This window comes from Peromyscus leucopus, chromosome 4, assembly GCF_004664715.2.
Source record: "Peromyscus leucopus breed LL Stock chromosome 4, UCI_PerLeu_2.1, whole genome shotgun sequence".
Taxonomy (NCBI): Eukaryota; Metazoa; Chordata; class Mammalia; order Rodentia; family Cricetidae; genus Peromyscus; species Peromyscus leucopus.
In genome coordinates this window covers 92,429,028-92,454,352 of record NC_051066.1, presented here as the reverse complement: position 1 = coordinate 92,454,352, position 25,325 = coordinate 92,429,028, and the positions used below count along the sequence as shown (strand labels likewise).

Sequence of the window (25,325 nt, the reverse complement as noted above, 5' to 3'; positions counted from 1 at the left end):
GAAATTTTTCTACAAACTTTTTTTTGGTCTATTCTACAATATTTTCCCCATATACAAGTATATTTTATACTGTTTCGCTTTTCAGAATACACAGGAACTGATACATGTATTTTCTTAGTTATGGAAAGGCTTCTGCTTCAATTACCACACATAAAAAAAAAAACATTAAATGCAGACACAAAAATTCTAAGTTTACAAGTGACCAACAGTTTTTCTACCCCACTTTCTTCAAGGGTTGGCTTGAAAACACATGTCTGTGACTGCGGCACACACAGTATTTACTTTTGCATGTCGAAGATTATTTTAAATTTCATCACAGTTTACTATACGACAAAACAGTACACACTTGCCAATCAAAAGCCAGTTGTGTGTTGTCCACAGATAACAAGTTGGTTGTTACAGACAACTGTGACCTGGAGCCTGCATTGCGAGTTTGCGGGAGTGAGCAGCTGCAACGGAACATCTCCACGGTCCACCACACTGGATTTAGAAGCCCTAGGAGGAACAGTTCTGGGTGTGTCTGTAACAGTGTAACGTCAGGTTTAGCTAGAAAGAAAACCCCACCTTAAAAGTGGATGGCACTGGCAGGAGACCTACACGTCTGCTGGTTGTGGCCTGGGCACGATTATGGTGAGCAAATATATGGTGGGGTATGGGAGAAAGAGACAGGGTGGTTCACCTCCTGTGGAGAGAGGCAGACCTGAAGAGGTGAAGGTGGTGAGAAGCAGGCTAGCGTGGGTGGTTTGTTTGCCACCCAGGACCATGGTGATGTCCAGGTCTGGGCTGCTACCAAGGCTGTTGCCTGGGTCCATAGCCCTGTTGCAGCCAGTCTGTGTTGATGTCCATGGCTCCTATTACCACTGAAGGATGAGAGGGCTGCAGAATTGGCCCAGCCCCTCACGGGCTGCAACACTAGGGAGAACTGGCCCTGCCCCTCAGCAAGTACAGCACCTAGGGAGAGTGGGTCCTGCACCTAGCCTGGGCAGCAGAATAGAGGTGACTCTGCTGGTGAGGAGTAGGGGGAGGGTGAGATTGCCCTGAGGGTGTGAGAGTGGGAGAGTTGGTCCCAACAACTTTATCTGCCATGTGGTAGTATGGATGAGGGAAAGATGCCCTCCCCACCTTGAAACCTGTGACAAGCAGTGGACCTGTCCCAGCCCCTCACCAGCTGCAGCAATTGGGAGAACAGGCCCTGCACCTCACCTGGGCAGCACAATGGAGCTGATCCTGTTAATAGGGGTGCCAGTGGGCTGGCCCCAAGAATGTAAACATGGGAGATCTGGCCCTGCCCTTCATCTACCATAAGGTGGCATGGGCAAGGGGGAGAGCAGAGCAGGTGAGAAGCTGGCCCTGAGGTCGTGCCCTTTACCGGCTGCACCACTCAGGAGGCTTCGCCTGGGCAGCACAGTAGAGCTGACCCTGTTGACAGGGGGGTGTGGGTGAGCTGGCCCTGAGAATGTGAAGTCACAACTCCTGGTTGCCAAGCCTTTGACTGCTCCAATTAACAAATCACATATTCCCTAAGCTGGAATCTCCCAAAGGATACCTTAACACAACCTCTGATATACTGAAGCTAGAGATGACACCCTGAGCCCTGTGACACAGCCTGACTTTTAGAACTTGGTGTCTAAAGCAAGGGTACTTAGTAGGAACAAGTTATTTTTCACAGCATCAAGTAAACTCAGTATGTATCTTTGTTCCTTTAAAGTAATTTTGATCTTATTTTTTTTCTTTTATTGAGAATTTTACACATGCATATAGTGTTTTGATTAAATCCATGCCCCCTACAATTCCTCTCCTGCCCCACCGCATACTTTCCTTCTCAAACTCATGTGCTCCTGTTGTTCTTGTTCTGTGAGTCCACACAGTGCTGCCTCCAGGTGCATGGGTTTGTCTCTACTAGAGCATGGGCAGCCTCTCATATCCCACATCCCTGAAGGAAGCTGGCTCACCCTCTCTAGCAGTAATCAACTGCCAACAGCTCCTCAGCTAGAGGGTGGGCCTTCATAAGCCCCTCCCCACTCCATGCTGGGACTTTGTCTAGCTTGATCTTGCATAAGTAAGTCTTGTGCATGCTGTCACAACTGCTATGGATTCCTATGTGTAACCGCCCTGTGTCCAAAAAACACTCTCATTGTAGATACCCACCATCTTCGGTTCTCACAATCTTTAACTTAGCTATTCAGTCCATCACAAGGGTTTCATATCCAACTGGAAGACTGGCCATGCATACATAGTGAAATAAAGAAGACTTTGGCTTCAGTTAACAGAAATTTAATAAAAATCTAACCAAAGGAATTTCATCCTATTAAAAAATAACAACTGCCTACTAAGCACAAATATTAGACACTTTCTCTGTTTTGTAAAATAGAATTAACACTATAGGACAGATCCACAGAAGTACAAACAAGACAAGAGTCTAGATTCCTTTCTGTTACAGTTGGAGTCATTAGTGTGTCTCAATCCTGAACAAAATACCAGTTTACAGTCTAAATTCAATCATGACAATAAAATACATTCCATTTTCCAAGTTGCTGGTAATAAATATTTACATTTTTAAAAATAGTTTTTGGGGTTTTTTTCTCATTTTTTTACTTTTTAAAAAGACACAGCATGCTTGAGTACAGAGAATATGGAAAACATGTTGCAGGATCACCTGGTAGTATAAAATGGCCTTCTGTATTCAAGAATGCCATCCTTAGAGACGCTACCACGGTCTCCCTCAGGGTGACATTCAAGTATGTTCCTCGGAACACTATCTCTACATTATATCTAGTGAGAAGCAGTGCCCTCTAACCCGCAGTTTAGTATCTCCTATACCCACCACCACCACCTCCCCCTCCATATGGATCTCCATAACCTCGCCCACCATAGCCCCTCTCCCACCATAGCCCCCTCTTCCACCGTAATCTCCCCTGCCACCATAATCTCCCCTGCCTTGGAAACCTCCTCTACCACCCCCCTCCCCACCTCCTCCCCACCCTCCTCCGCCTCCCCCACCTCCCCCCTCCCCATCCTCCTCCACCACCCCATCCACCTCTTCCACCCCCCCACCTCCTCTGCCACCACCTCCACCTCCACCACCCCATCCACCCCTCCCTCCGCCTTCCTGTCTCTTCTGCCAAGGGGGCATTTCAGGGGGTGGTGGTTCAATTTCGTTCGGCCGTCCTCCCCTGTCAGGTACCCTTCCCATAAGCACCTGTGTGAAAAAAGAGTTTTCATTAAGTTTCTATTTTTCAAAGTTAAAATTTACATAAATGTTTCAGATGATATTAAAGTTATTATTTCTAAATAAAGCCAAATCTTTGAACATAAAAAGGTTGAACATGGAATGAATTAATACTGAAAATATGTGCAATGTTTAACAAATTCCTAGGAGTACAGTATTATTTTTAAACAAACTAAAGCAGTATTCCCTACAGTTGAAGTCTTGTTACTTTTCTCTCATTTAAATTTGTTTAGCAAAATTTATGGCAAACATGATATCTGTCACATTAAGAACTATTTTAGTAAAATGTTTCTAAGACAAAACTATATAACCTCTGTTAGTCAGCTTCCACAAGGGCTGATCTGGCAATGGGTCAGCCAGGAAGTCTGCACTCCTCAATGCCTTTAGTCCATCAGTGTACAAAACTACCTAACATGCAGCTCCCTTTGAATGTAACAGCAATCCCACGTTATAACAGTTTTGTAGCCGTTTCCTCCCAGAGGAAAGCACTCCATCCTGCAGGAAGCTCATTAACACAGGAAGTAAGCAACTCAAAATAGTTCAGGAAGTCCCTAAAACTGACCAGATTCACTATGTAAACAGAACAGAACACTGAGCCTCTCTCTCAGAGCAGCGGAGCTACACAGAACATTCTGAGAAGGCCCGCTGCCCGGAAGAAGCTGAGACCAGCAACACTGCATGAAGAAATGAAGACTAAGTGCTGGAAGGGGCTCAAACGGCGCCCACCACCTGGTGAGCTGCCTGCAGGCTGTGCAGCGTGCTCCAGGTTCCCATCTTTTGTGAGCCGTCACCATGCCGGGGTGGGCTGCAGTGATGTAGCTGGCTGAGGTATTTCTGCTCCTATAAGTAACCCCTCACCCATATTCCTGTAAGTAACGCCAATAGAACTCACTGGCTAGACACTGATGGTATCTATATTTTGATCTGCCTGGGCTCCAAATCTGGGGAGAGTCTCCCAGACAAAGTTTGTCACATAACAAGTGACAGAGAGAGGATTCTTCTGATCTTCTCCTTTCTCTGGAGAAACTTAAGATCAGTAATGCACTTACTATACTGTTATAGCACAGACAACCTAACTCTAAATCTAAGGCATGAAATGTCTGCACAGTAGAAGCACAGGCACACAAAAAATATGGCACAAAATTACCTCCAAACTATGTGTATAAGGTATACACAAAACAAATTCTGTGTTTTAACACTGGTCTCATCCTAAGATCATTATGTGGTTATTTGAAATAAATAAATATATTTTTAAATCTATATTTTTAAAAATTACAATTTAAATCTTTATTAAATGTCATTTAAAACACAAGCATTTCTTTCCAAGTATTTTGAATGAGGACTAGTAAACCCTTAGAGAGAGAGCATGCACACAAACACCAATTTCCTCAGCCATGCTTTCAGCAACACTTGGAAGGATAGTTCCCACCCTTCTGCAGACATAAGCTACATTGCACACTTATGACAGGGTGAAAAATCACAGGTAACTATGGAGGGTGTCAACCTCTGCCACAGCCCTGGCACAGCCAAGGGGACTCCAACAGTTTCAAGGAGACAAGGCAAAAACATTCACCCCTCAAGCAAAGCAGCCAAAGAATCAGATAGATTGCAATGTCACTTCTAAAGAAACCCACAGAAAAAGAGGCCAGGAATTGGAGAGAGAGACGAGGCGCAAGGGTCTAAGCAATGGAGGGGTGTGTGGGGGGGGTGTTGCATGGGAGGGATTGGGGGGGAGGAAAGGTAAGGGGGTTGATATAATTATATCATAAATTTAAAAAATTATTTAAATGCACAGAAGAAGTTATGTCCTAAATATGATGGCATATGCTTTTCATTCCAGTACGTGGGAACCAGAAGCAGGCCATTCTCTATGAGTTCAAGGTCAGCCTGGTCTGCATAGTGAGTTCCAGGTCAGCCAGGGTTACACAGTAACACTAGTACGATGACTACTACTACCACTGTTACTGCTAGTAATAATAATAATAATAATACATTCTCACTATGCAACAAATTCCCACATATAAGAATCTTTAACTCACAGCAATAAAGTCCTAATTACCAAATCATACATACATACACACACACATACATACCACCACCACCGCCACCACTACCAACAAACTTTCTTAGCTGTTATTCTCACAAAACTTCGGCTAAATACATAGAGATGCTGCCCTCAAACAGCTCCCAAGCTCTCCCTCAAATGACCAAGCTATGAGTAAAAACTCAGAAAAGACTGACTTTAAACAACCATCCTGAGGGACAGCAATGTGGGTTTGGTAGAGCACTTACCTAGTATGCAGGAGGGGAGGGGAAGGGGAAACCTAAGGCCTCTGGCCAGGAATCCTGTCTCAAATCAACTACCTGCATCACTGCTTTTGATTTTCTTTTTCTTTAGTCATATAATCGCCTGTGGACCCTCTAGATACAGAAAACTTTCTACTCAAGCTGACGGTGACATTCTGAATTCGTCTGTAGGGTTCCGCCATTACACAGTCAAAATCACAGAAGTCCTGAACTTCATGCAGACCACTGTCATAAGGGTTGAAACAGATGCTAAAGAGATTTTAATCTAATAAATCAAATAGATAAAGCAAATACTTGATAAGGCTAATGGGAAAAGCACTTCTCAACTTCTCTACTTCAGAAAGCTTTGATTTATTTCATGACTACAAAACCTGAAAGGCACACACAAGTGATAATTAAACTAGATGGATGTACGCCCTCTGCCACTCTTTTCTCATCCATCAGGACATGAACAAAAAAATGGACTAAAACCTGTAAAAATAGCAAAGCAGAAAGTTGTAACTCATTCTCCACCAAGCTGAGAGAAAAACTGACCTTATTAATGGCGCACACCGTCTTCTCCCGGCTGATGCCACTGCTTGTCCTGATGATCTTAGACAGATCTTCCCGGGCAGCAAGCAGATGTGCCAACGTGACTGTTGTCTTGGGCGATAAAGCATACCGCTTGGGCTGGTAAATTCTTGCTATGTTATCTGTTTTTGCCTAAGTGATGGTGAGAAGGGGGAAATTAGCAGAAGTGAATCCAAATGAAAAGCAGTAGCGATCACAATCTTTAGAAAGAAGAAAATTTACAATATACAAGCAGAGAAATAGAGAAGAGAGAAAGCATCCAATACCTGATGCAATGTATGTAGTCAAATAAATAGAAAGAAATAACACAGATAAATAGAACAAAATAATACGATTTATGTTAACACAATACAAACAGGTAATAAATCTTGCAGAAACAAAAGCCAAACTTGAAGAAATGGTGAGGACTATCAAATGTCTGGATGGGGATGCTGGCTGTTGTCAGTTTCCTTCAGTTTAACTTACACATTCAGAGCAACTGTAGCCTATTGGGGGTGGTTTTAAGAATATAAAAAAATAAAAATATAACATTAATCCAGAACTTAAGTATGGAAGAATGACTTAAATATTTTTAAAGAGGAGTTCTACCATATACTAATAATAAGTAATATGAATTTATCTTTTTGTTTCTTTGTTTTTATTTTTTTTCAAGCAGGGTTTCTTTGTGTAGCCCTGGCTGTCCTAGAACTTGCTCTATAGATCAGGCTGGCCTCAAACCCACAAAGATCCACCTGTCTCTGCCTCCTGAGTGCCAGGATTAAAAGCGTGAGCTACCACACCCAGCTGAATTTATCATTTTTAAAGCTAACATTTACACTTATTAAATGCACTACACTGCTTTCAACTTACGAGTTATTAATCCTCAAAATGCCCTTCCAGAATCGTTTGTTTTATCACCCCATCTGCAGCTTTCTTAAGTTACGGAAATAAGAGGGATGGATGAATCCATGAGGGAAGGAGGGAGGGAGGGACAAAGGGACAGAGGGAGGGAGGGACGGAGGGAAGGAGGGAGGGAGAGAGAGAACTGAAGTCTCTAAGTCACAGTGAGAAATCCCAGATGTTACCACACGCTAATGCAGGAAAAGCACCTTGGCCACAGCACACAGGACATCCACTGCCTTACCTCTCTCTCTGATTAACTAAAACTTGGAAGGAAAAAAGATTAATGAAGCAAGACAGAAAATGGATATTTAGAGTCTCATAAATAAATGAATGTAAAAATAATCTGAGAAACATCACAGATTACTGAGCAAAAAGGAAAGATTCTTTTCCATGGTGTGACATGAGATGATGGACACTCAGCAGGATATCAGTGATGACATCAGTGGTGGGACACACATTCACCAAAGACATCCCAGAGAGCAGAGTTGTCTAGTTTTATCTTAAAATTTAAAACCTTAAAATTTTAAAATTGTACAGGTTAAAGTTTCCATATATTATACATCAAAGGGTTTAAAATAGAATCATCAGAAAATTGAGGAAACATTCTTAAAGTGATATGTGAACTTTCTTAACAAAAAAGTTCAATCAAAAGGAAACCAGGAAGACACAGGAAACAGCATCATGACACAAATAGAAAACAGGAAATTCAAATGACTAATGGACCTATGGAAAACAATTTTCCTGATAAGAAGAAACCAACTAGTAAAGAAGCTAATCTTTTTATCTATCAAGTTAGCAAGAAAGTTGGTGATACCTCCAGAAGATAAAGTGAGACATGACAACCCATATACAGAAGCTTCAAGTATCAAAACTAATAACCTTTCATGTGGTAAATATTTTAGGAATCCACCATAATACATTGAAATTTACAGTAAATTATGAAAGTTATAAAAATTGCTGATGTTAAATAATATAGGGAAAGGTATAAAATTAGAGTTAAGCAAATTGTAGCATCATATGGTAAATTTAATACAATCTTCAAAAAGACAGAGCTCCTTACTCCTGAGGATCCAGAGAGTACTGTGCACCCAGACTTCTAGCTCCCAAGGGATCAGAAAATATCACAGGTACAGGCCTTCTGCTCCAGTGGGTCCAGAGAGTACCTGGGAAAGATGCTCCAGAGGGATCCAGAAGCACCATGGGACCACATTTCCAGCTGCAGCAGCCTCAGAGACCCATGGAGGGTTTGAGCTTTGGCTCCAGTGGTCTCTAAGGTCAATGTGGTTATGAGGTTTTAAGTTCTGCAATGCTCACCAGAGCTGAAAGCCAATACTTGTGTGGTTCCAGAGCTTACCCCAGACCTGTACTCCAGCCACAGCCCCAAACAGTACAGACTTCAGTGAGTCTGACATTCGCTGTCCTGACCTAGTGGGCTCATAGACTCCAAGGCAGACCAAAGCTTTGACTCTCTATGGTAGTCTCCATGCTTAGTGTGCAGCTCCACCCTTGGTCCTGTGGTGTACAGCCAAGATGGAAATCATGTCAGAGCTTCCATTTGACAATCAACACCAAGTTTCTCCAATCCCCATAGCTGAACTCACAACTCACAGATACATCCCTCTAGGACAGCAGTTCTCAAACTGTGGATCTCAACCCCTTTCGGGGTTAAACAACCCTTTCCCACCCTTTCGGAGGCGGGTGGTGGTGGTGGTGGTGGTGGTGGTGGTGGTGGTGGGTGTCACATATCAGATATCCTTGATGAAGTAGCAACAAAAATAATTTTATGGTTGGGGGTCACCACACCATGAGCAAGTGTATTAAAGGGTCACAGCATTAGGAAGGTTGAGAACCACTGCTCTAGGAAGACTCACAGAATATAACACATTCAAATGGACTGGAGGAAGAGGAAGTCAAAACTTAAAGAAAAGCCCACTTCAACAGATGGACAAAATGCAACATACAAACACAAGAACTATGACACAGCTATCATGCATGCATGACCCATTTCCATCTGACCAACACACCTATGAGGTAATCCAAAGCTACAGAGATAGATAACTGAATATCTGAGAAATAATTCAAGACTTTTCAAAGAATTAATAATCAAAGAAAGGTCCAAAGAAACATGGACAAAGTAAGGAAATCTATCCAAGATTTCAACAAGACAGTCTCTAAAATGAATGACAGTCTGTAAAATTAGAGGCAGATGTCCAAATTATGAAGGAAAAATTTATCAAGAAGATTGAAACACTGAAAAAAAAATCGACAAATACTTGGGGATGGTTAATCAAATAAAAGCTACATCTGGAAGCATCATTAATAGATAAGACCACACAGCAGAACATGGTTCAAGGAAAGAGGACAAGGCTGAGACAAAAACATAAACAGACATATAAGGAGGAAAACATTTAAGGATCATGAATGAAATTTCCAAAAAGTCTGGTGTAGAAGTTCAGAGTTAAAATGAAATGGAACACACAGACAATTTATTGAAAATATCAGAAAACTTTCCAAACTTAGAGAAAAAAACAGTATTCAAACACAAAAGGCATATAGAACTCCAGATATGACCAAAGATGAAACTCCCCACAACAGGTCACAGTCAGAATGTCAAATACAATATAGAGAAATAACCACAAAAGCACAGGAAAACATCAACTCACACACAAAGGCAGACACAGAAGAATTACTCCAGACTTTCCATCAGCAACCATAAAGGCCAGAAGAGCTTGGGACGAAATATTGCAAGCTCTGAAAGTAAACAACTGTGAACCAGGAATGCTCTACCTAGCGAAGCTAGCTTCCAAGATTGGTGGAAAAATAAGGATATTTCATACAAATCAAGGCAATTCACAACAAACAACCCAGTATTGTAGAAAACTCTTAATAGAGTTCTTTATAGGAAGGGAGGGAGGAAGGGAGAGAGGGAGAGAGGGAGGCAGGCAGGCAGGCAGTCTGCCTGTTTCCTTAACATGAATACATGAAAGTGTACCCATTCCATGAGAAGTTCAGATAAACAAACTAGAGCTGGGAAAGAAACAACCATACCCAACACAGCAAACCCTCAAAACTAATTCAGGAGAAAAAGAAATACCAATAATTCAGCAAAACAGAACATTTCAAGAATATGTATAGGAAATATAAGTCCCTGTCTATAATAACCTAAAATGTAAATTCACCACTAAAAAGATACAGACTAACAGACTGGATTCAAAAAGAAGAAACAACTCTATATTATCTCCAACTATACTTAGCCAGCAAATAAATGAAAATAGAAAACAAATTCCCAAGCAAATGGAAACTGTAAATAAGCAGGCATAGTTATCCTTATATCAGATAAAGTAAACTTCAAACCTGTAGTGGGACCACCAGCCTACAAATAATAACAGAGACTATTGATTATGAAAACTTGGCCTTAGTTTAGGCTTTTTCCAACTAGCTCTTAGAACTTAACCCGTCTCTGTTAATCTACATTCTGCCACATGGCTCGGTCACCTCTGCTCTGTGCCGTATGTCCAACTTCTTCAGAGCCTCACTGCCATCCCCACCTCTTCTTCTCAGAGTCCTCTCTCTCCCTGGAAGTTCCACCTATTCTCTCCTGCCTAGCTATAAGCCATTTAGCTCTTTATTAAAGCAATTAGAAGGTACCTTAGGCAGACACACATCTTTACAGTGTAAACATAGTCCACAAAACAAACCAAGACGAATTAAAAGACATAAAAAAAAGACATTACATATTAATAAAGTGAACAATTTATCAAGAAGATATAATAATTATAAATATTTATGCACTGAATATATTGGTGCCCCTAATTTCATACAAACAAACACCAAAAGGCATAAAAGGCCACATAAGTCCTGACACAATAATGGGGGTGGGGGGCTTCTATATTCCACTCTTGTATGTAGATAGAGCTTCCAAACAGAAAGCAAGTGAAGATATTCAGATCTAAAATTCAGTATGGATCAACTAGACGTAACAGATATATAAAGAATATCTCACTTAACGAACAAGGATCAACTAGATATAACAAATATATACAGAATATTCCACCTAACAGACAAGGAATATTTTTTTTCACCAATAGATAGAACCTTTTCCAAAATCAAACCTATCATAGGACACAAATCCAAGTCTCAACAAATACAAAAGAAAACATAAAAAAGCAAGAGAGAGATAATCCTTTATATCCTATTAGAACACAGTGGAATAAAATTAGAAATCAACAAGAGAAACCACAAAAATATTTGGAGACTAAACAATACATTTTGAGTCGCAGTGGATCATCTAAGAAATACAGGGAGATTTAGAATTCCTAGTGACAAGTGACAATGAGACCACAACTTCTCAGAACCCCTGGGGCTCTAAGAAGGCAGTCCTCTCGCAGTAAGAAATCTGAAAGGTATCAAATCAGCAACCTAACAACGGTGCATCTCCAGCCTCCTGAAAAGCAAGCAGAGCCAGTCCCAAGCCCTGCAGAAGGCAAGGAATAATAAAGATCAGAGGAGAATTAATGAACTAGAGAGAAGACATGGAAAGAAAACAGACTGTTACAGAGGGGTCAGGTCCATGAGAGCTGCACTCTAAACAAGCACTAATTCACTCCTGTAAGACCAAACCTCAAGGCCAGGGCAAAGCACTCAGGAGGGCGGACGGCCTGTCTTCCACTAGACTCCACTGACCACCGTGGTGGGAACCAGCTTCTAGAATATGAACCTTGAGGGACATCAAACCACAGTGGTATGAGACACCAAGTAACATAACACAGGAAGAACTGCTCAATTGCACCAAATAATAATAGCAATGTAATATCAGAACGCCACTTGTGGTCAAAGTTGAATAACCGACAGCAGATTCACCCTCTGAAGGGTACCGACTAAAAACTGCTGGACGAACAGGGTAATCAATGATCGTCATACATGGGACGTCACAGAGCCCAAGACAGCAGTCCTTGGAAGAAGGACAGTCCTGCGATTGCCCCTATTTACTGTTTGGATAGTGCTTACACTATGATGAGGGAGGAGCAGAGAGACCCCCACACTGGCACTAGGGAAAGAGGAAAGGCACCAAGCTATCTGGAAAGCCTCTAGTTGGGAATGGCTCCATCCCACAGCTCCTTTCAATGAGAAGACATGCCACAATCAGCCAGCCTAAGAATCTCAAGAAACCTATTCCAGCATCAGTACTACCTAAACCTATTTCTATACTGTTCCCTTCATCAGTTACTCACTACCTCTACCTTAGTCAGCTCACAGAAATACTCCTTTTGTACTAAAATAAATCAAACCGTGCAAGTTAAAATCAAAGATGAAAGTCAGGAGAAAACTGTCCCTCAGCAAACATGACCTGTAGGAGACTATAATCCTTACATGTAAGAGGAGAGGTCAGCTAGACGTGTGGCCCATAAGAGAGTTCAAGCACCCAAGGGCCTAGGTGCTAAGGGCAGAGAACAGCAGGAGCTGCCCCACACTGCCACCTACAGGACACCAGCGGGAAAGCAGCCTCACCTTTGCTCTATCCGACCACCCAAAGGACTGCACGGTCACATCCAATCGCTTCATTAACATCCGCCGGCGGCATTCATATTCACAGGAAAGAGCATCATTAATTCTTTCCAGTTTTTCCTAGAGAATTTGGGGATGAAACCACAAGATCAGGTTCTTTGATTTTGCTCAGAGAAGAAATTTGAAAATTACTGTACTTTAAATACTACTGTACTTAATGATCATTTTACGATCCTATGAGACTATGAAAAATATTTAAATAACAATTATAAAACATTTACAGTGTTCAGAAGCTATTTAGAAAGCTTATCTTTCATTAGGTATATTTATTTAAGTAAAACATCAATTTACTAAGCAGTGCACATGAAGGAAATAATATACCAATAACTGCCCATCTTGCTGGCCTCACAAACTCCCCTTTTCAAATCCCAGCTCTGCTAATATATTAGCCACTATAAATATTCGTGGATAGGTAGATATTTTAAGTCACTAACTCGATTAAAGTGTTATGATAGATTACTCTAGAATATCTGTCTAATTCTCTAGAATACTAAATGTCCATTCACAGAAGGAAACCAGTGCAAAGGACTGGATGTTGGTCGTCCCGTCAAAGGTTCCTGTGTTGGAGGTCTGGTCTGAAGGTGGCAGAGGGACTAGGAAAGAGTCCTGTGTGAAATGGGGCCCCAGGAGAAGTTTAGGTCCACTCTAGGGATGACCCTGAAAGGGACTTAGGGACGCCAGCCCCATGACTTTTCATCCGGCATCTTCTTTGTGCACACACACACACCAGCCTTGCCACCCACCAGGAAGTGACAGCCAAAGCGTCCCTTGTCAGAGCTGGCACCTTGCAGTTTAACTTGACTCTTTAAAGCTGGGAGCTAGGCCAACAGTAGCCTACCTCAAGTAGTTCCTTACAGTAACAGATGTTAAAAATGAACCAGTACAGTCATTAATTTATTTATAGAATTAGTAAAAGGAATACTTACTGCCTGTTCTGAACTTAAATCAACCTTTAGCAGTGGTTTTCCCACATGGTTTTTCTGGACTTTAGAGAGAATATCCTTCACCTAAAAGTAAATATGAAAGATTATTTAAAAAAAAAAAAAATATATATATATATATATATATATAAAATTTAAAACCATCTTATTCTTATTTGATGTGCTGTTTTGAACAGTAAATAATAAACATGCTAAAGTGAAACCACTAAGGCACACCTTCACCCAGCAGGAAAGAGGGTCATGGTGCTAATACCCCATGCACAAAAAATGCCAGTTACATCCATTTGAATACACAGCATCTGTGCCAGAGTCAGAAAGTGTATAGAGGCCAAGTTAAAATAGTGTGTGCACAATCATTGTGAGATTTCCTCTCAAGACGGCACTCTTTACTTCCTGCTAAACTCTCAAGTGAGAAACAGTGACATCTAACAAGTTTGTCAATTTTTCTCCTTGATAAATACCATAATTTGTACTTATTCTGATTTCACTGTTCCACAAGACAACATGAGATGTCAGTCCTGACACAGACATTCTAATTACTTTTATACTGAGTTAGGGTATCTTTTTTTATTTTGAAAACAGGATATTAGACAATGACTTTTGCTTTAGTATCATCACAGGTCATTCCAATACTAGTAATTTAGCCTGAAAAAATTGAATGCAGAGTAAATTCTAAGTTAGGCTTGCCCTCCTAACTAGAGAGTGGTTTGGTGTCTTATTATACAAATAATCACAGCAAATAAGCAGTAATATTTCTTTAAGAATTCAAAATCAGGCTGAAGAGACAGCTCAATGATTAAGAGCACTCACTGCTCTTTCAGAGGACCTGGGCTCGATGACCAGCAACCATATGGTGGCTCACAATCATCTGTAACCCCAGTTCCATGGATCCAACAGGCATGCACATGGCGCATATACATGCATGCAGGGAAAACAAAGTAAATGAATATAAAACAAATTCAAACAAAAAAAATTCACAAGCACCTTAAAAACTGGGATGATAATAAGAAATGACTATAAACAGGTACAGGGGTTTTGTTAAGAATGATCTAAAGTTAGTCAATAATTGTAATAATAGCTATACAACATAGAAAACAGACTAACATACATTTAATATGGGTAGATTTTGAAATGCAGACTGGATCTTATAGTTATACTTAAGCACTAGCTCAGAAGGAGTCTGTGCAGCACTGCCCCAAATCATAAACCTGCTCATCTTCAGAGCAGTCTACTTCTTCTGACCACACAGTTAGTGCACAGGATGTGGCATCATTTCTAAGTTCATTTATTTTCTTAAAACATGCTGTTTCCGTAAGTTTCCCAAACACCGTAACTACCTATAGGGTTACTTTACATATCTTAACAACTAGGGGTCAGCTATGATCTCTCACTCAAGAGGACACTAAATGTACATACATTTGTTTTGTTTTGTTTTGGTTTTTGGTTTTTCCAAGACAGGGTTTCTCTGTGTAGCTTTGCACCTTTCCTGGAACTCGCTTTGTAGACCAGGCTGGCCTTGAACTCACAGAGATCCGCCTGCCTCTGCCTCCCAAACACGGGGATTAAAGGCATGTGCCACCACCGCCTGGCTAAATGTACATACATTTATAATTTCTTAGATTTCTAAAATGCAATTAGATGTAAAAAAAAAAAATTGTTAAAGACTGAGCCAAGAGTAGCAGCTCTGAGAGCTGACTGCCTACACTCAAATATTGTGGGATATTAGTACACTGTGTGAAGATATGCTGCTGTGATTGGTTTAATAAAGAGCTGAACAGCCAATAGCTAGGCAGAAGGTATAGGAGGACTTCCGGGCAAAGAGAGAGGAAGTGGAGATTAATCTAGGTGCCCCAGAGATGCCAGGAGACATGGAAGAAGCAAAACACAGATGACTAGAAATGGGTTAATTTAAGTTAAAAGAGCTAGATCAAAACAAACCTAAGCTACAGCCATGCTTTCATAATTAATTATAAGTCTCTGTGTCATTATTCGGGAGCTGGCTGGCAGGACAAAGAGAAAGATCTGTTACACTCAAACATCAGATCTACCACACTGCAAAACAGAACCTCAGTTTCCTCCTATGGAGGTTGCAAGCAATAAAAACACCCATTATCACAACATGTAAATATTCAGAACAGTAAATGACATGGATTTGCTGTCACATTAGTGAACAGTTTAAGTGTTTAAGTTAAAAGTAAAAAGTATCTTTTACAATCATAACAAAGTATCCTGTAGGAACATCATATGTAGCAAACACAGATATGTTCATTTCTGAGAGGGACTGAATGTCACAGGAGGTGTTAGGCAAACGGCCCAGATGGCATGGTAAGGAAAAATGCAGGAGGCACAAGATTACAGTTGCTTTTAACTGCCCTCTCAGTGTACTTGTTTAATTCATTTGCCACACAACAATACACACTTACTAAACAATCAAGAAGATATGCTTGCTCACTGCCAAAGAAAGAAGACTATGAACATCCCACGGGGTGTGAGGAGGTGAAGTGTCCTTCACCTTGCAAAACAGCCACTTCTTTCATTATAACATATTACAACCATAGCTGGGAAAGCAATCCTTGAATTTGAAAAGTGATTTTTATCATGGAAAACTCTGGCAAACCCTTAGGACTCATTCATCAAGATAAGATTTTTGAATATTATAAATTAAATTATATGTATATTAAATATGAATAAAAAAACTTAGCTTACACACAAAACTTTGGGGGAATATTTTTGTTTTGGTGCTGGGGAGGGAATCCAGGACCTTCCATATGATAGGCCAGAGGCTCTATCACCAATATAAACCTCTAGTAAGACAAGTTTCTCTTGAAATTGATCATCTATATCACAACTGGAATACAGCATTGACATGTTAGCATTTAGTTGCTTTTTTGATAAAATATATATGTGTATATGCACATAGATATGTACATCTATAAAGTACCTTTGATTCCACCTGGCTCAGTAGGAGTGGAATGTCAGAAGTGTTTGACTTGGGGACTCCAAGGGCGTCACACACAGCTTGAACTTCCTGGCAAATTTCACTGTTTTTATCTAACTGAGAATTTTTATGTTTCTTCTTCTGTAATATCTGTAAAGCTTGAAGTTCTGTACTTAAAAACACTGTAACAAAAAAAAAATCAGAAAAATAACATTAATACATACATGAGAATTTCTTGAAAAAAAAAACTCTGAACTAATTTACATAAACAAGTAGTAACAATATCAAAATGAAGACTAACTTACAAAGAACCAATGAGAACAGCAGCTAAAGAACACCTCAAACCTGAATGACAAATAGCCACTGTTCACTGAATTCTCAAAAATAGCACAAAGTTCAACAAAATACATGTTCCCAGGGGGACCCTTAGAGCAGCTGTAGGAATACAAACTGATATATACTCCAAACCTCCCTGACAAAAACAAGCCTCACTCAAGAACTTGAAGGCATAAACTACATTTTATCTGATTCTCTGTGATGTATCCTAGTGCCTAGGGCAGTTCCTGGTTTAAGAGTAGGTGATCAAGAAATGCTTCCAAACAGTCAACCAGTGCCCATCACTACAGAGAAGATGTAGAGATCTTCACAACAGCTTAATTTCCAAAAGAATTTAAAAAATTAAGTAAGACTGGACTGGAGAGATGGCTCAGAGGTTAAGAGCACTGACTGCTCTTCCAGAGGTCCTGAGTTCAATTCCCAGACACCACATGGTGGCTCACAACCATCTGTAATGAGACCTGGTGCCCTCTTCTGGCCTGCAAGGGCACATGCAGGCAGAATACTGTATACATAATAAATAAGTAAATCTTAAAGAACGTTAAGACAGTGCAATCCTTTCGTCCAACACAAAGGCCTTTTCAGTGTGTAAGCTATCTGATGTCTCAATGATCAAAGAGTATAGCTTCTGATCTGGGAATAACAAAGGGACGTTGAACACATGCGCTGAAATGTCCTAGGGAAGACCACTTACACAGAAGCTTCAAGCAGTCATCCTTCTTCGTGAGGCGCTCTTTAATATCTCCTGATACGAGGACTGAGTATGGACAGGCCATCTCTTTCAAAAATCCACTTATCTCAAGCTGGAAGCTCTCTAGGTCATCCCTCCCTTTAAAAGAAGTCATACGTATTCACTGAGCGTTTACCACATAATCCACCGCTGTAAAATTCACCACAGTCGATTTCCATTTTACATTCAATCTATGTATTTTCACTTTCACTTTCATCTTTAGATAGGTAACTGAAAGGCTTGGGTGAAAGCAAGCACACAATGTATACACACAGAAAGTGACATCTAAGTTTAATAACATGAAGGACATGCTCATAGGATTGGAAGTATTTCTACATTTAAATCTTTCATAAGTCTCTTCAAATGGCGTCTCCATGAAATCAGATAAGCCAGACACTTAGAGTGTTAGCAACCAGAATATTCAAAAGCATTATCACAGCAATAGTTATTAACTGGTTCCAGGGCAAATGTCCAATTCTACTGCTTCTCTATACTCAGATAATGAATGTAATCATGGAATTTAGCTTCACTGCTATCATTAATATAATTAGGAGGAACCTGTATCATGCTTTAAATGTAGATACTTTATTTTGTTTAAAATTAATTTTGTCATGTATGATTAAAAAAAGCAATTACTTAAAAAAAATAGCTTTGGAAAAATGGCTACTTTTTTCGTCAGTGAATACCCAATAATTACTTATTTCTCATTTTATCAGACTATCTGAAATTCTACCAGACACAGGAAGACCCCAGTAACCAGATGACGATGAATTGAAGGAACAGTATAAGGTACTAAGAGGTTTATAATCACAATATTTCCATGTGAATCTATGTCCTAAGACAAAGACTTGAGAGTAATATTGAAATTGAGGAGTATACATATTTCTAAAAATTCAAAATGAGTCATAGTAAAAAGCTCCAGTTTTTAAAACAGCCAACTCACACCACCTTTTCCAGATAGGCTGTGATGGCTTATAGTTTTGGAGCAAATTTAAGAACCAACTTTGGATTATTATACAAATGAAACCAGACTTTAACAGCCAGTACTGAGGTTCATCACATCAATGATTTTCCCTCATGTAGTGGCGGCACTACTGATAAAGCTACGACTTCTGCACTGTCGTTTGCTTTCCTAGAAGAGGAAGGGGTAGAATGGGTGGCAGTACCGGCTGAAGTGATGCTTTCTTCCAGGCTGCATAAGGACTTTATTTGTGAGCCTAACCAGACGCAGAGCTCTAAAAACTCAGGTGAAGACAGTCCACCCTCTGCTGCCTTGGCAAGTGCCTGCTCTTCTAACAGGGGACCCTTATACCTGTAAAGGAAGAAACAAAAGTTTAAAAATGAAGAAAAGTTGTGATATTAGCCATTCCAACATAGTGTGATGAAGTTTCAAAGTTGTTTTAATTTGCATTTCCCTAATTGCTAGGGATGAGGAACATTTTGGGGGTTATGTCCTCACCATTTTTATTTCTTCTACTGAGAACTCTCTGCTCAGATCCATAGCCCCAGGGGAGGCCAGATGACTCCCCAAACAATATAGGCTGTTGCTATTGCCTTTGGATACCTCTCAGAGGTTGAAAGTAAGCCCCTACTGCTGAAGACACACTGAAGACACAGGGCTTGGATTATTTGAGCTGAATCTAATCCAAAGCCTCCTTCCTACAATCCAGCTCCCATGGAACCAGAAAGTACCATACAAACTGCCAAAGGAGGGAAGCAATCAATAGTCCTACCCTGCTTGAACACCTGAGAACCACAATAGTGGCCAGCGTGACAAGATATCCATAAGGTACAAACTCATGTTTACAGTAACCAACAGCCAGCCATCTAAGTGAACTTAAGGCCTGCTCAACAGGAAGGAAAGCATGCCTGCTACTCAAAATTTAGCCAGCTGGGCCTGTTGGGTCACAGTCTTAGAAGAGAACCTGTATCAATTTGTTAGACCAGCATAATTCCTTAACTACATTCTAAATCGTACCCTCATTCCCACAGATAGATGGAGCTTCTCTCTACCGCAAATGGAGATCATCACAGAAAACCACAACTGGACACATGCAGAGAGCACTGGATTGTGGGAGCCCAGCCCGACTAGGTGCATCTGCAGCAGAACTCCTGTATCTATGGCTCACCAGCATCAAGGAAGAGAGCGCACATGGAGTATGAGAGCCAGGATACAGGAAACTCTGCTTCTCTTAGAAATGGTTGCATAAATAAGACCTGAACAGAAGATACCAGCAGACATGCTTGAAGAAGAGAAAAAAAAATCTCATGGGCCCCACCCTAGACTAAGAACTGCAGTCTACGAGTGACTACTGAGAGAACTGGCCTCTCCCAGAGATGAACACCCTCACTAGTTATCCAATACAAAGTGGTCAGCCCTGAAACTGTATACAAACAAAAAAGGACTCAGCAGGATGTATTTATACATTAGTGTGTAAATTGAGAGAGATATGTCTAACAATAATAAAAGAAAAGAGGCTATCAATTTGAGGGTTGTGGGATATGACAGTTGCTGGAGGGACTAAAGGGAAGGGCAAAAAGAACTCTTGATTTGTCTTGTTTACTTTTAGACTCTTTTTTTTTTAATCTCTTCCTTTCTCTGGGGGGAGCGAAGCCTCTAGTCCTCTGCCCCACCCTGCTGCCTATTTTCAGACATTACTTTATCAGAATATAGACATTTACTATACTGATTTGTGATCACAGCTGCTTTCAGGGCAGAGTGGAACAGCTGACAATTTACTGATTATTCTTACTCTACGGAACTAGTATTTGGCTCTTTGACATTTTTCTAGCAATTTAAAATATTATAAATGACACAATACTAAACAGTCTTAATAGCCTTGTATGTCTCAATAGTAAGAACTATAGTGAAAAGGGCATAAATGCAATTTTCCAGTGTATAAAATAAAGCTAAAAAAAAACCCTATGAGATCTTAACCTATATTATTTATTTCATAGTTTTATTATTCAAAATATTTCCCCAAGTTGTATTAGCCAAGACACTAAATTTTCAAAATGCCTTATATATTACTTCAAACGTATTAGATATCAGTTTTCTATACTTACTCTTTCTGCAACTAAGGTTTTCTTCAGCATCATGCACACACAGCTATTAGCACACTCAATGTAGCAGAAACTACTCAGTTTTCACTCTGAGATTTAAATTGCTCTCTCTGGCTAGAAGAACACACTCACATGGCCAATCAGCCTTATGTTCCTTACTTTCCTGACAATCCAGTCAGATATTTCTCTACTAGGGAGGTATCTTTAATTCAAAATACAATATGAGTTCATTCCCAGACAATTCATCTAATCAACAATTTGATAACCACAGTTCTGTTTTGCTTTTTAATTTTTAGGAATATCTTTTTGTTTTCATTTCACTTTTATTTATAATTTTGTTGTATAATTATATAGAACATATAGTTTAAAGTCTACCTTACAAAATGAGGTATATCCACACAAATCTAGCTTACTGTGTTTTTGTCTGTTTTTAAACAGGGCCTCAGTATATATAGGTCAGGCTAGCCTTGAACTCACTGAAGTCCAGGATGATCAACTCTCAATCCTCCTACCTCTGCCTCCTGAGTGCTGGAACTATAGGTGTGTGCCTCCACAATCCTAGCTTGCCATCTGAATCTTATCTCCTCTACTCAACTCCCACCCCATAGTTAAACATATTTATTAATTTGGGGCTGTCCTGCAACTATTTTAAACATAAAAATCAACATGCTTCTTTTTCTCCTTGGGATAAAAGGTAGCTGCTACATGCTGTTTGGAAGCTCCCTTACACACACAGACTTACTTCAGACATTTCTGCAGACATATCATCTGCAGGGCTTCTTAAGTTTTTTCTTCTTGTAAGCCTTTTCTACAGAGAACTTGTTATGCAACCTTGAGTATATAGCTGTATAAAGTAGGTATAGAAATCCAACATTTACTGATAATAAATCATAAATTGTCTCTACTGCAGTTTTATCATCAAGGTATCAATAATACCCATTCCCCCATAACTCACCAAAGTTGCCAAACTTCTGTATTTTTACTACCTAGAGTCAAAAATGAATTGTATTTCATAAAGAATACTTTCAAATCTACAATTTGCAGATAAAGAAATTAAGCCTTAATGAGATTTAAGTAGCAAATCAGGCACAGGCCTAGACATGCATATTTATAAATCACTTAAACCTTTGTAGCACTGCTTTGAAGTCTGTATTAGTCTAATTCTATAATACCAACAGATAAGAGATGGCTTTCAAATTTTAAGCCCAGATGTGACCCCAAACACTCACCATAAACTCTTGACCTCTGCCCACATCTGTAACTAAATAAAACAAACAGACTAACTCGAATGATGCAGCCAGGACCAGGCAGAGCTGGGGCTGGGACACGGCACCAGCTAAAGGCTGCTCTTCTACATGCCACTCCAGGCCTTGCAAAGCCTCTCACTGAGACTTGAGAGTAAACGTTCATTTCCCCACTTGCATTCATTTCTACAATAAAGCGATCATCTAAGTTATACATAGATGGTTAAAAGTCATTTTTCATTGAAATCCCGATCAAGAGATTCAATAAAAACTGATCAAATCACCAAAACACTGACTTTGAGGAAAAACAAAACAAACCCCATAAGCCTCCTGTTACATCAGCTGGCTCTCTCCTCTGAAGCACTTCTTATAGTGTATAAATGGACAACCACATGTGTCTTTGCACTTAGCTGTGAGCTCCATATAGCCAGGCACCAGTCTGTTTTGCTCACCACTGACTCCTCAGAAAAGTGTCCAAGACAAGCCATGCTCCGTAAATGTTTGAACTAAACTGTGGCCCTCCCCTAGACTGTGAAGCTCTGTAACATCTGCAGTATTACCCTATACCTCTGAAAACAATGACTCGGGAGTCAGTAGTGTACACCAGACCAGAACCTTTTCATCAGCTATGTGCATGGTTGCCATGTACAACCAGTCCAACTAGCTGAACTGGGTTGTTCATAAAACCAGAGACCACTATAACTAAAGAAGCATGAAATCATCTGTGTGAGGATACTCATTTCATAGAAGAGGAAACTGATTCCTAACTGGTTTTCTTTTGTAACCGCTGCATCTCTGTATTGGCCTTCACAGTTTTCCTATTTAAGTCATTCCATTAAATCCTTAGCGTACATGACAACCTAAAGCACTTTCACTGATAAACTAAATGGTTTCATCACAATAGAAAATAAATTATTCACAATCTTTATGGAGATCTGAAAAGACAGTGATCAATTACAACATATATAATCAGTAACATTTTCCACATTTCACCTTCATAGAGGGAGTTTTCAAATTTCAGAATCTTGTCCTTAGCCATTCCAAAAAAATCCAACAGTTCTAAAGTGTGCAAGCTCTTTTACTTCTCATATTGAATGTAAACTAATGTTCCTCAGCAAATGCCAATGTTACAGCAAATTTCACTTTCTTAAACGCTATAGTAGGACCAATAAGTTGAAGGAATCAAAGAAGGATAAAAACCAATGTCTTCCCATTTCATAAACGACTTACAAGATCCCAAAATTTTCAAATGTCAGACCTGGGAGTCAAACTGGAGCCTAAACACTTCCGGCTACTTTAACTTAGTATATAATTATATCCCCAGGCTAGGTAAGAGAATTTCACAGAAGTACAAATGGCCCTGGAATTCCCTGGTTCTGTTATTTCATTTAACAAACATTTTACTCAAGATCACGTAAATGCAAGGTTCTATTCTGCTCGGTAATAGCAAAGTATGCATTATCAGAGTGCAATAAAAGTGGCAGTTGTGAGCCGGGCGGTGGTGGCGCACGCCTTTAATCGGGAGGCAGAGCCAGGAGGATCTCTGTGAGTTCGAGGCCATCCTGGTCTACAGAGCGAGATCCAGCACCAAAACTACACAGAGAAACCCTGTCTCGAAAAACCAAAAAGGGACATTTGCTAGGACAATGAAGATTGAGGGAACAAAAGCACAGCACGGGACAGGTTGCAAGCTTCTTTGGGAACAGTTACTGTAAAGAGAAGCTGCGTGTAAGGAGGCAAACGATTGTGTAGATGGCGCCAACGGGAGGTCAGAGGTTTGTTTATCAACCCTCAACCATTTGGCCCTTTGCTTACATGTATGCACCCTCCTTTGAACTTTTGCTTCATTCATTTACCCAATCGGTCACTGTTCCCTGTGACAGACCCCACTCTAGTATGTTGCCAGGAATCCATCAGTGAAGAAAGCTGACACAACACCTGTTTTCCGGGAGCTCGGTAAAGTTCACAAGGCAAAACGTGGGAAAGGAGCAGGGCTGTGAAGAAAACCAGGATGGGAGAGAGTAATACTGAGCGTGCAGATCGTCTCATCACCGCCACCGCTGGGATCCTCCTCCCTCATAGCATCCAGCGCTCAGAATTATAAACTGCAACAGCTAAAAGCACTCTGAAAACTGTCCTATCTCCCTGCCTACCACACAAACATGCATTGGGGAGCGGGGAAGGCTCAATGTTGGAGCTCTCGCTCAACTAAAGACCGTCCCCAATCTAAGAAGCTGGAGTGAGTCCTCCTGAGCCCGGAGGAAGCCAAAGATTGAGTGGTGTGCGACAACAACGGTCCAGAGGCGACTGCGGTGCGGTACGGTGCGGTGCGGCGCGCGCGAGTTCTACGTCCACACACAGGGCCCCGGAGGCCGGGGGACAGCCGGCTGCGGGGTGAACGTGATGGGCAGGGCAGCAGGACCCAGGCCCGCGCCAGCCCGGCCTGCCCTCGCCGCGGCCGCTCCTCGTCCCGCCGGCTCACTGGGTCCCGGTGAGCTGGAGCGCAGAGAGGCCTGTGCACGGCCCCGCACCGCCGGGCCGGGGAGGCGCGCGCCCGAGCCGCAGCGGCCACGCGCAGGGCCGGCGTCCATCCCCCGCCCCGGGAAGCGGGTCCGCGAGAACACTCACCCCAGGGCCTCCAGGGTGTCCAGGACGTCCCCCTCCATGCTAGTTTCGGCCCGAGCTCTGGCCCTCTCATGGTCGCTTGGCCCCACACTGTTCGTCACTCTAAAAACTCCCGCCGGAAACCAGCGTCATTACACGCCAAGGTTCCGGGGCAGGTAGCCATGACGACCGTGGAGGAGCACGTGGGTCCCAGGCCTGGAAACAATGCGTGCTTGGTGCAACCTAAAAAAGGATGTTTGTAACAATAGACATTTAAAATAATAATAGTAGTAGTAGTAATAATAATAATGAAAAATAAGCATATGTTCATAATAAAAGGGCATCTTTGTGTTAGGTCTTATCCACGTGTTAAAGTCAATCTTTATAGTATCATGATTCAACCCTAGTTGTTGAACACTCCCCCTCCTTAGATTTTTAATTTTTATGTATGGTGTGTATGGGTGCCATGTGTGTGCCGGTACCCTGGAGGCCAGCAGAGGGCATCAGATCACGTCCTCTAGAAGAGCAGCCACCATTCTTAACCAATGAGTCAACTTTCCAATGCCCTCCCCCCCACACACACACATACATCTCACTTTTTCTTACAAAAAAATTCTGAAAAGAAACTATAATTATCTCCAGTAGAAAGTAACAGCATGTGTGTAAATAAGCCCATCGAGCCAATCTATGCAGCAGTGCACTGGCGTTAATAAGAAATCAAGAGTATTATTTCATTACGAATGTGGAACCAAATAGATGATCTGTTGTTTTCATCTAACTGTAGAATCACCTCAAGTATGTACTCTGATTTTGTGTTGTATTACTGATCATTTATGAATGTATAAGTAACAAAACACAAATAGTAGCTACAAATCCAGATTCAGTAGAAACATCCTTAAGAAATAAAAGCACCTAA

General features: G+C 41.0%; 1 pseudogene; it reads right to left on the bottom strand.

Moving 5' to 3' along the window:
- Positions 1–2,804: 2,804 nt before the first annotated feature.
- Positions 2,805–24,503, bottom strand: LOC114697522 (annotated as a pseudogene).
- Between the last annotated feature and the right edge of the window lie 822 nt (positions 24,504–25,325).